At 38.4% G+C, this 11,289-nt stretch overlaps 1 long non-coding RNA gene across 1 annotated transcript; it reads right to left on the bottom strand.

Moving 5' to 3' along the window:
- Positions 1-3,266: 3,266 nt before the first annotated feature.
- LOC141520854 (uncharacterized) lies at positions 3,267-5,519 on the bottom strand. The gene is made up of 4 exons (XR_012477777.1): positions 5,489-5,519; positions 3,915-4,024; positions 3,584-3,729; positions 3,267-3,434 (listed from the first exon to the last, which is right to left on the bottom strand). It is a non-coding gene; the product is annotated as an uncharacterized LOC141520854 (long non-coding RNA).
- Positions 5,520-11,289: the final 5,770 nt, after the last annotated feature.

Below are 11,289 nucleotides of genomic sequence, written 5' to 3'. Positions count from 1 at the left end.
TACAACCACCCCTAGACTGCTTCCCCCAGTTTCTCACTGTTAAGGTACCCCCACTGATGGCTTACTTTCTCCATCTTGCCCCAATTCCTATGGAAGTGACTCTTGAACTCAGGTTTATGACTTGTTAGGCTCAATATTAGAATGAAATGAAATGTACATAAAAGACTTGAGGGTATTTTTTAAATTTAGATTTATTTAGTCAAAGGAGAGAAGTGATTCAAAAATAATATTCAGGAAGAACATTATGTTAATTTAGCTGAGCAAAATTCCCCTAACTCTGTATTACATTTAGTGGTCCAGTGGTCAAGTATCAGAGCCCAGCCAGAGCTTTCTAAACTCAAGTGACCTGGAAATCATGTCAGAAACCTAAGGATTATACACTGAGCCAACTAAGCCTCTGGAATATCTTTTAAGGGAAATGTAGCCCAATGTACATAAGATAAAGGCCTTAGTATAGTGTTTCCGTCATCCTGGATGACCAGCTTCCTTCTCTTCTAGTAAACCTGTAGTAATGATCAGAACTACTATTGCCCTTGAATAGGGGTGGGAACATCTGTTCCTGAGAAATCATTTGGACTGCTATTGCCAAGACATCACAGATAGGACCCAAAATTCAATAAATCTGGGAAATTTTAGGGGTGTATCAAATAGATATTTGATTAATATAGCAAGCTAATTTTTTTTAGGTTTTTGCAAGGCAAATGGGGTTAAATGGCTTGCCCAAGGCCACACAGCTAGGTCATTATTAAGTGTCTGAGACCGGATTTGAACTCAGGTGCTTCTGACTCCAGAGCCAGTGTGCTATCCACTGTGCCACCTAGCTGCCCCTAGCAAGCTAATTTTTAAGATGAAAATTTTGTATGGCCTTCAAATGATATTATAAATATCTGAATGACTCTTGGCAGAAGAAAGGTTCCATATCTTTCTTTAGAAGAAAGAGCTCCTGGGGTGGCTAGGTGGCGCAGTGGATAGAGCACCGGCCTTGGACTCAGGAATACTGGGTTCAAATCTGACCTCAGACACTTAATAATGACCTAGTTGTGTGGCCTTATGCAAGCCACTTAACCCCATTGCCTTGAAAAATCTAAAAAAACAAAAGAAGAAGAAAGAGCTCCTACATATGATTCTTCTCTGTATCACCAGTGACTTGGAATTAAATTAAAATTTAAAGGTGGATCTGAAATACTCCAAGGGATACAGATGATTCAATTCATTAGAAGGGCAGGGCTAGCAAAAATTCCAGTTGTTGAAAGAAGGAATAATTGAGGTAGAACCAGTAGAGTATGAAGACAATTCTAAGTTTTCTTTGGTTTCCTAAGTTTTCTGAAAAAGAACTAGATATTTGGGTCATCTATACAGTCCCTGGTATGTGACATGGTGGAAAAGAGAATGTCACCTCTGCAGATTCTAAATGGGAGTAGCTGTTGAATTAGCAGAAGACATTGTCTAAATCCCAGACATCCCCCCCCCCCCCACTAAGGAAAAATACAAATAGCTCCTCTCTACATGGATCCCAGTAGTATTATTGAAAATGTTCTCCAACTTTTTGCTCAGCAAGTTGGGGCTCCATGGAAGTTAAAACAGTGAAGACTATTACATAAACCAAGATCCCCATCACCAGTCACCCAACTGTCCAAAAGCTACTTGAGCATTCTTTGCTATGTGAACACTGACTATTTAATAAAACAGCATTGCTTGTTTTTTCCCTTGTTGGATCTTGCACTGAAAAAAGAGAAAAAGAGTTAGGAATTTTACAGAGAAGAAATGGCCTTCCACGGGGACCATGAATGGAAAGGGACAGAAGTCAAGGGTGAGTGCTAAGTGAACAACAGCTGTTTCTAGAATAAATACATAGACCCACAGGAACTTGGCTTCACCACAGTCTAAGATTGGATTTATCCTTTACGGGAAAATGATCAGAATTGAGAGCTAGAATGATAGAATTTCCCTCAACAGCTGACTTCTCAGATATTCTGGCTAAGAGGCCAGATGCCCTCTTGATTGTAGTTAATGTCTCTGTACTGACAAAAACAGAGAAACTATCCAGGAAATATTGTGATATAGGATGGATAAAGCATAAAACTTATGTTTTCTTGACCTTTAAATTTTTTTTTCTCCTAAAAGTACCACCCCAACCCCTTGATTATATCTTGATCCTTCCCTCTTCAATTAGCTATAGCATAGTTGCTCTGTGGCTAAAATTCACTCCGTAAAAGAAGAATCCCTTCATTTTCATTGTTTTTTTTTTTCCCCTTCCCAAAAGGGAAGGGAACAAAGAGTACTCTTTAAACTATGACCTTATTAAACTGTCCCTTAATGATAGCTATCCTTCATATAGCATGTTATACTTGTGAGCTCCTATTGCATCCAGGGCCATCTCCAGTCTTCCTGATACACATCTGATCACTAGACCCAGATGGTTTCAGAGAAGAAAATGAGGCTGTGACTTTGCACAGTGACTCTTCCCTCACTTAAATTCACTTGCATGTCATGGTCTTCTTTGAGAGCAAAGGACACACAACAACTTATTCCCTAGCTGACTCATTGAGATCTTAGGGTATGAGTTTGAGTATTACCATCTTTTAGCCTACAGAAATGTGGTACATCATTGTATTAACTATCCAGACAGGAAATGAAATAGCTAAGTAGACCTTCTACTTGATCCACTTAATCCATGGCCCTATCAATTTCTCTTTTATCCTTGCTAGAATAATATTCCTAAGAGATTGTTTTGTTCCCAAATCCACCAGAGGGTGCCCAGCCTGCAAAAACCCAGACTTCTCCCTGACACCCTAATACTGAAAATCCCTTTACTCCACACTGAACAAGCCCATACTTCTGTACTGGGACTATGCTACTTGAATGAAATGTCATTGATTTTGTCCAAAACCAATCTGAATAATGAAATGGGATATTTCTCAAAAGATATAAAACACAAAAGTTTGTGTCTATATAGAATTTATTAGCTCCTACTCTATTCCTACATGAGGGAGCTTAGGTGGAGCAGGGAATAGAGTGGAGAACTGAGAATCAAAAAGACCTGTGTTCCAATTTTGTCTCAGACACTTTCTAGTTGTTTGACCCTGGGTAAGTAAGTTCATCTCTCTAAGACTCATTTTCCTTATCTGTAAAATGGGCATATTAAAAGCATCTATTTCACAGGGTTGTTGTAAATATCAAATGGGTTAATATGTGTATTGCAGTTCTTGAATTCACAGTTTCATAGACTTATGTTGAAATCACATAGTTTATTAAACTGCCACAGAATAAAACAAGAGGAAATAGATAGAATATTCCATTGTGGATACATTCTAAAGCTCCCAGCTGCCCTTCAGCATCTTCCGATGTGACCAGAGGGAATCCCATTACATATCCAAAGAATATCACAAAGCATGAGGGAAAATGATGTTCTCATCCTTTCTGAGGATCCTGGACTAGAAGTAGGTAAAAACAGGAAAGACAACAAGAGAAATTAATCTCTTCCTCAGTTTTCAAGCCCATAGTTGACAGTCTTAGCAATAGGGAGTGTTTCTCCCTTTGCTTCTCAATAACATTTTCACTCTAGGATTTAGATATCTCTTACAATGTTGGCCTTTGATCATTTTCCTTTCTGGGCACAGAGTCTTCAGGAAAGCACCTGTAGTGGTGTTTGAAGGTGGTTATCTCTCTTTAATTCCATATATTTCCAATATATACTCATCTTCATTTTCCTCATGGCTGTCAGCAAGTCTGAATTCAAGGACAGTCAAAGAAAAAGAGGAATTCAGATCTTTTCTTCTCAAGTCTCTCATGCCATTCCCTTCCCCCATACTCTCCAGTGAAGATTTCTCCTACAATTTGGAAAAATAGAGGTCATTCACCATGGCCTTTCTCATCTTCTCTACTTGTGTCTTACAACCCCTTGACATCCTTACCTTACTTTCTCTTCTTTTATTCCCTTGGATGATGAGGTGGCTCTTTTTCTTACCCACATTAACTCCTTTAAATATGTCCTTGGTCCCATCCCCTTCCAACTTCTTGCTGCCTACAAACACACATATCTTTCCTTTAAAAAAAACCTAGGGGTGGCTAGGTGGCATAGTGGATAAAGCACTGGCCTTGGAGTCAGGAGTACCTGGGTTCAAATCCAGTCTCAGCCACTTCATAATTACCTAGCTGTGTGGCCTTGGGCAAGCTACTTAACCCCATTTGCCTTGCAAAAAAAGCCTAAAAAAAAAAACAACCTAAAGACCCCTCTCTTAATTGTAAGAAAACAAAACAAAACCTTTTACTAGACCCTATCATCCTTTCTAGCCATTTTGTTAAATCTTTTTCCTATTTTAGTCAAGCTCCTAAGGAAAAATATTTCTTCAATTATTTCTATCACTTACTTCTCATTCCTTTATGATTTGTCTCTGATCTCACCACTCACCTGTATCTCTTCTATCCAAAGCTATCAACAACTTTTTGATTATCAAAAATGACAGATTTATCTCAATATTCATCCTTTTTAACCTCTGCAGTTTTTGACACTATTGACAACCATCTCTTCCTAGGCACTTTCCCCTTTCTGGGATTTTTCTGACACTCTTCTCCCTTGATTCTATTCCTTCTCATTCTCTCTTGTTATATCATTGTCATATCATTGTTATATCTTGTTATATCATTATATCCCTCTCATTCTCCCTTGTTATATCATTATTTATATCAAGTTCCTATACTATGAATGTGTACAGCAATGTTTTGGTAAATGTTTAACAACAGGCTTGGGGGGGTGTATACATGTTTATGCAATGATTTCTAGATCCAGTCTTAGTCATTTTCTTGAGTATCAGTTCCACAACACTAAACATTTAGAACTGAGAGTTCTTGACCATTTCAATTCGGCATGCCCACAATAGATCCTATTACCTTTCCCCAACAACCCCTCTTCCAATTTCCTCTTTCTGTCAAGGACACCACCATCCTTCCAGTCACCTAGTTCATAACCTTAATGATTTCATCAGCTCATCACTCTTATTCATCTCCTACATCTAACTAATCTTGCCATTTCTACCTTCAATTTCCTCCCACCTGTCTCCTTTTCTTTTGCCATCATCTTAATGCAGATTCTCATCAACCTTCCTAATTAGTCTCTCTGCCTCCATTTTCTCCCCACTATAATCCCTTCTCCACACAGCTGCCAAAGTAAAATTCCTAATTTTCAGCTAGCTTTCCTTCTCAATTAATTCCAGTGGCTTCCTGTTACCACTAGAATCGACCATAAATACTTCTGTTGGCATTAAAGCCATTTGCAACCTGGATCCAACATACTTTTTGAGCTTTATATTCCCAATTCAAATGCCACCTTATACATGTGAAACCTTTCCTGATCTCCCCTGCTACCGGAAACACCCCCCCCCCTTCAAATATATTAGATCTTTGAAGTCTCCCTCTGTATCACCAGAGAGCTTAATATATGTTCAAGGCTTAATATTTTCTATTTAAAGTCCAGGGTAATTGATCTCACCTGTTCACTTATCCCCCCCACCTGCTATTCCAAGGAGTTAATTATGACAAATATTTATGGAATTCAGTAGGAATTGTTGTTGTTCAGTCATGTATGATTGTGACCTCAATTGGGGTTCTTGGCAAAGATACTGGAGTGGCATACTTTCTATAAAAATTTATTTATTTATTTATCCAACTACTTGCAAAGATAGTTTTCAACATTATTTTGTAACATTTTGAGTTCCATATTTTTCTCTCTCTCCCTTCCTTCCCTCCCCCCTCCCCTTGACAGTGAGTAATCTGATATGTTATGCATGAATAACTATGGTAAACATGTTTTCAAATTAGTCATGTTGTGAAATAAGAATCAGAACAAAAGGGGGGAACATGAGAGGAAGAAACATAAAGCATAGAGCAAATTTTAAAAATGGAAAATAGCATGCTTTGGTCTGTATTCAGACTCCATAGTTCTTTCTCTGGATGTGGATGGTTATTTCCCATCACAAGCCCTTTAGAATTGTTTTTGATCATTGTACTGCTGAAGACAGTTGTCTAGTATAGTTGACCATCACACAGTGTTTGTTAGTGTGTACAGTGTTCACTCAGCATCAGTTCATGTAAGTCTTCCCAGGCTTTTCTGAAGTCTACCCATCCATGATGTTTTTTGCAGAACCATTGTCATCAGGAATGACAATAACCATAAAGCTCCTAGAACAAGATACTCCATCTCATCTCTGGGCATTTCCACTGACTGCCTCCATGTCTGGAATGCTTTCCCTCCTCTTCTCTGCCTCCTGTCTTCCCTGTCTTCCTTGAGGTCGCAGCTGAAATCTCATCTTCTTCAAGAATCCTCCCCCTTAATGTTGGTATGTTCATTCCAAGATTACCGGCAACTGATCTGAACACATCTTCTTTGTACAAAGTTGTTTTCATGTTCTTTTCCATTAAACTTTAAGATCTTTGAGAATTTTAACTTGATTTGAAGTTTTCAAAGACATAGAACTCTTCAATCAACTTTGTCCGGGAAATTTTATCCAAAAGGTAAAAAGTATAAGGTGCAAGGGAGCTCAGAGACTATCTTATCCAGCCCTCTCATTTTACTGTTGCCTAAACAGGGTCCAGAGAGGTTAAGTGCCTGGTGCAAATTTACATAAGTATTGTCAGAGGCAGATTTTAACCCCAGGTCTTCTGAGTCCAGGGCAGCATGGACAGAGTGCTGATCAGGAAGACCTGAGTTCAAATGTAGCCTCAGACCCTTACTGAGTGACCCTAGACAATTCATTTAACCCTGTTTACCTTGGTTTCTTCATCTGTAAAATAAGCTGGAGAAAAAATGAGCTTTGCTAAGAAAATCTCAAATGGGTTCACAAAGAGTCAGACAATTTCTGACTTTGAAATCAATTCCTGTTGCTGGTTAATCCCCACTCAGAGTTGTAAATAATACTACATATTCCCTTCTCTATCTGATGCAGGCTCTCCACACCTTTCACCTGCCCTATTGCAATAGTCTTCTGGTTGATCTTCCTGCCTCAAGTCTCTCCCCCTCCCTGTCCTTATCTCAGCTGGCAAAGTGTTTTTCTAAAGTACAGCTCTGACCACAACCACACTGTACCTCCTCCCCTTCAATAAAATCTGTTGACTTCCCATGACCATCAGGATCAAATATAAAATCTTACATTATGGCATTTAAAGCCCCTCAGAATTTGCCTACTTCCTACCTTTGCCATCTTCTTACATCATACTCCCTTTGACTTACTCTAGGATTCTGCATCCAGACCTTCTTGATGTTTTATAATTTTATAACTTCTTACTGCCCTGAATGCTTACCCTTCCCTTTTCTACCCCTTGGATTCTCTGGCTTCCCTCAAGACCCTTTTCAAACCCCACATTCTACAGGAGGCCTTTCCACTCACCCCCCCCCAAGTTTGCCTTCCTAGTACACTATATATACATATATATATAAGTATATATATATATATATATTTATATCATGCTTGTCCATATTAGAGTCAGGGAATGTCCATATGCTCCCAATAACCACAAGGGGTCTAGGAGCTTTTTAAGGGTGAATGAATTAAATATTTGACCAAATATAGCAGATGAACGATATTAAAAATATCCAAATGGCTTGGCAGAAAAAGGGTTCCCCAGCCCTTGTCTATAGCATGCTGTCCCTAGTAGAATGCAACCCCTTGCGGGGGAGAGACCATGTCCCCCCTCCTTTTTTCTTTTTGTAATCTCACTCTTATCATAGTACCTGGCTCATAGAAAGTGGCTTAACAAATACTTAATAAATGTTGTTGTAATTGTTAGTAATTCTGAAGTCTATTTTGAATTCAGATCTTCTTAATTCTAGCCTTCTAATGCCCACTGCATTACATGGCTGTCTGTATCCATCACTATGCTAAATATGGAAAATATAAAGGTCAAAAATAGCCCTTATCTCCAAGGAGTCCATAATCTAATTGGGGGGGGGGGGGCAGAGGGTTCATGTTTGGGTTTTGATGGCCCAGAGTGTCAGTAGCAACTTTTTTCTGTTCTGACCAGAAACTCTGAGGAGCTTCCCCTCCCTGACTGATTCTTTTGTTATGACAAACTAGCAAACTAGGCCATCTTTTGTCTTTGTTCTTACTTTGCCTTTAGTCATTGAATGACTTTTTGTCTCAGAACACCAATGTATCCTTCGCATTTGGGGTCATCACTAGACTATATCTTGCCATTGAACCTCCCTGACTGTGGAGGAGAGTGAGACTGCTGACTTTTGCACAGCTAGCTCTACCTCACTTCAATCCAATTTACATGCAAGTCAAGACATCATCCTCCTGATGACATTAGTCTTCTTCATGAACAACAACAACCTAATGGGGGAGATAAATAACTTGTACAAATAAAATTCACAGGGGAAAATGAGGAACTATTCTCAGAAGAAAGACACTAGCATTAAGGGATAATGAGGAGAGGCAGCTAGGTGGTTCAGGCAGCCCTGGAATCAGGAGGAGCTGAGTTCAAATCCGAACTCAGGCACTTAATTGCCTAGTTGTGTCACCTTGGGCAGGTCACTTAACTCCATTACCTTACAAAAACAAACAAAAAAAATGGGGTAATGGGGAAAGGAAAGGAAGGAATTTAGCAGACTTGAAGGAAGCCAGGAGATGAACATGAGGGAGAGTTTTCCAGGTATGAACATGAAAGTAGTCTAGAAATGGAGAATCTTTTGCAAGGAACAGCAAGTAAGTCAGTGTCATCAGAAGATTATTTAAAAGAGAGTAAAGTATAAGAAGACTGGAAAGGTAGGAAGGGGCCGGGTTATGAAGTTTTTAAACAGAGGATTTTATATTTAATCCTGAAGATGATAAGGACTGGAATTTGTTGAGTAAGGGTGAGTGACATGCTTGAACCCAGGCTTTAGAAAGATAAATTTTGAAAGCTGAGTGGAAGATGGACTGGAGTGGGTAGAGAATTGAGATGTGGAGGACAGCCAGAAGCCTATTGCACCTGCCTAGGCTGAGAAACTGCAACCAAATGGCAGCAACATCAAAGGAGAGAAGGGACCATAAGCTAAAGAAGTTGTGAAGTTAAAATCCATAAGATTTGGCAACAAATTGCATACAGAGTTGTGGGGCAGAGAATTGTTAGTATTTTTCTGTCACAGCCCTATACAATTGTTCCTATTTCTTGTCAGCTTCCACTTAAAAGTATTTTCTAGACCCCTCCTCCTGACTAACTAGAACCATCTCACCAGTTCACATCTTCGATTCATCTTAGAATCATAGAACAGAATCAAAGACTATTAATTAATAGCTAACATTTATATATCACTTACCATGATATATATATATATATATATATATATATATATATATATATAGGCAGTGTGATAAGGACTTTATTATGGTTAAAGGTGGAAACCACCAAAAGGACACTCTAGACCTACTCTTTCATTTTAAAGATGAAGAAATGAGACCCAGAGAGGGAAAATTATCTGCTCAAAGTCCACCAGTGGCAGAGCCAAGACTATAATATCCAGAACACCTGACTAAAAAAGGTCAATGAAGATCAAAGGGCATCACACTACCCTCCAATTCCAGGACCAACCTTATAGAAAATAGAAGACATGGCACTTCCTTGTTTCATTACTGGCAGACTGAGTCCCCAGAGGGAAGTTACATCTTGCCTCAGAATTTTAAGGGTAGCACTGAGTGATTAGTACACTGCCTAGCACATAGTAGGCTCTTACTAAACGTTTATTGATTGATTGATTAAGGGGTTAAGAGCTATCTTTCTAATGTTATAGCTCCACTGGTGTGCTTTCTGCACAGATTGATTATCTGTTGAAATAAATTAGTCATCTAGACATAATTAACTTTTAGAGAAGCTTAATTACTAAGATGTAAGAACAGATTGTACAAAATATTCCCCTAAAAGTCTGTGACACATTTACAACCAGTATCTATAGAATCCAGGGGAAAATGGGCTTAAGAAAACATGCATGAAAAAAGGAAACTCACATATTCTGGAAATTCTTTGGCTGATGATTTCAGAAATTTCCAATTGATATAATGGTAGCTTTTCTGCTAATTTCCTTTTAATCTTTTTAAATTAAATTAAATTTTTTCATATGACAAAGCTTCTCTGTCTCTCTGTCTCCCTCTCTCTCTCTCTCTCTCTCTCTCTCTCTCTCACACACACACACACACACACACACACACACACACACACACACACACACACTCACACACACACTCATACCCACCCCCCATTGACAGGACAAAAAAATCTCCTGTAATAAATATGCATAGTCAAGCCAAAAAAATTCCTTCATTGGCAATAGCTAAAAATGATATGTCTCAGTTTGCATCATGAGTCTCTCACCTCTCTATAAGGAAATATGTAGTATGCCTTATTATTATTATTATTGGTACTTTGAAATTTTGGTGGTCATTATACTATACTGATCAGAGTTCCTAAATCTTCCAGATTTATTTTTACAATATTGTTGTCATTGTATAAATTTTTCTCCTAGCCCTGCTCACTTCACTCTGTACCATTTTATGCAAATCTTTTCAGATTTCTCTGAAACCATCCCTCTCATCATTTTTTATAGCATAACAATGTTTGTTAATAGTTTGTTTTATCATTCCCTAATTAATGGGCATCTCTTCAGATTCTAGTTCCTTGCAACCAAAAAGAACTATGGGGCAACTAAGGTGGTATAGTGGCTAGAACACTGGCCTAAGAGTCAGGAGTAACTGAGTTCAAATTTGGTCTCAGATACTTGATACTGTGTGGGATAAAAATCCACTTTAAAAAAAATAGAGAGATTCCTTTGAACAAAAACAAGTTTATTTTGGCTTTTCTCGAGAAAAGGGCACACTCCAATTCTCACAAAGGTAGTGAAGACCAAGGAGCTGCCACAAACTGAGTCGAGTAAGATTATATACCCTAACTCAATTCCCCCCTCCCTAGCCCCCTCTCTTCCAACCTGGCTGGTTAAGGTTTTCAGAGTTACAATCTTTACTCAAAGAAATTTACATGGTAATAAAGAATAAAATGTTTTCATAGAATATTACCTTACCATCCAGATGGTAAGGATATCAGAAGATGATTTCTAAAAAAAAATAAAAAAAAGATGATTTCTAATGACCCTTTGTTGTCTATCTAAATGAATTAATGTCTGAGTATGCAAGGTCTTCTAAGAAAAATCTTCTTAGTATAGCACTTATCATTAAAGAAAAGGAGGTTTATGAGCTCCTTTGGAATGCAAGGTTTTCTTTCCCCTGAGAACAGTCTACTGTTGTCCCAGTAAAGATAGTTTTATCA

This window comes from Macrotis lagotis, chromosome 1 (assembly GCF_037893015.1).
Source record: "Macrotis lagotis isolate mMagLag1 chromosome 1, bilby.v1.9.chrom.fasta, whole genome shotgun sequence".
Classification (NCBI taxonomy): domain Eukaryota; kingdom Metazoa; phylum Chordata; class Mammalia; order Peramelemorphia; family Peramelidae; genus Macrotis; species Macrotis lagotis.
This window is presented reverse-complemented; position numbering and strand designations above follow the sequence as displayed.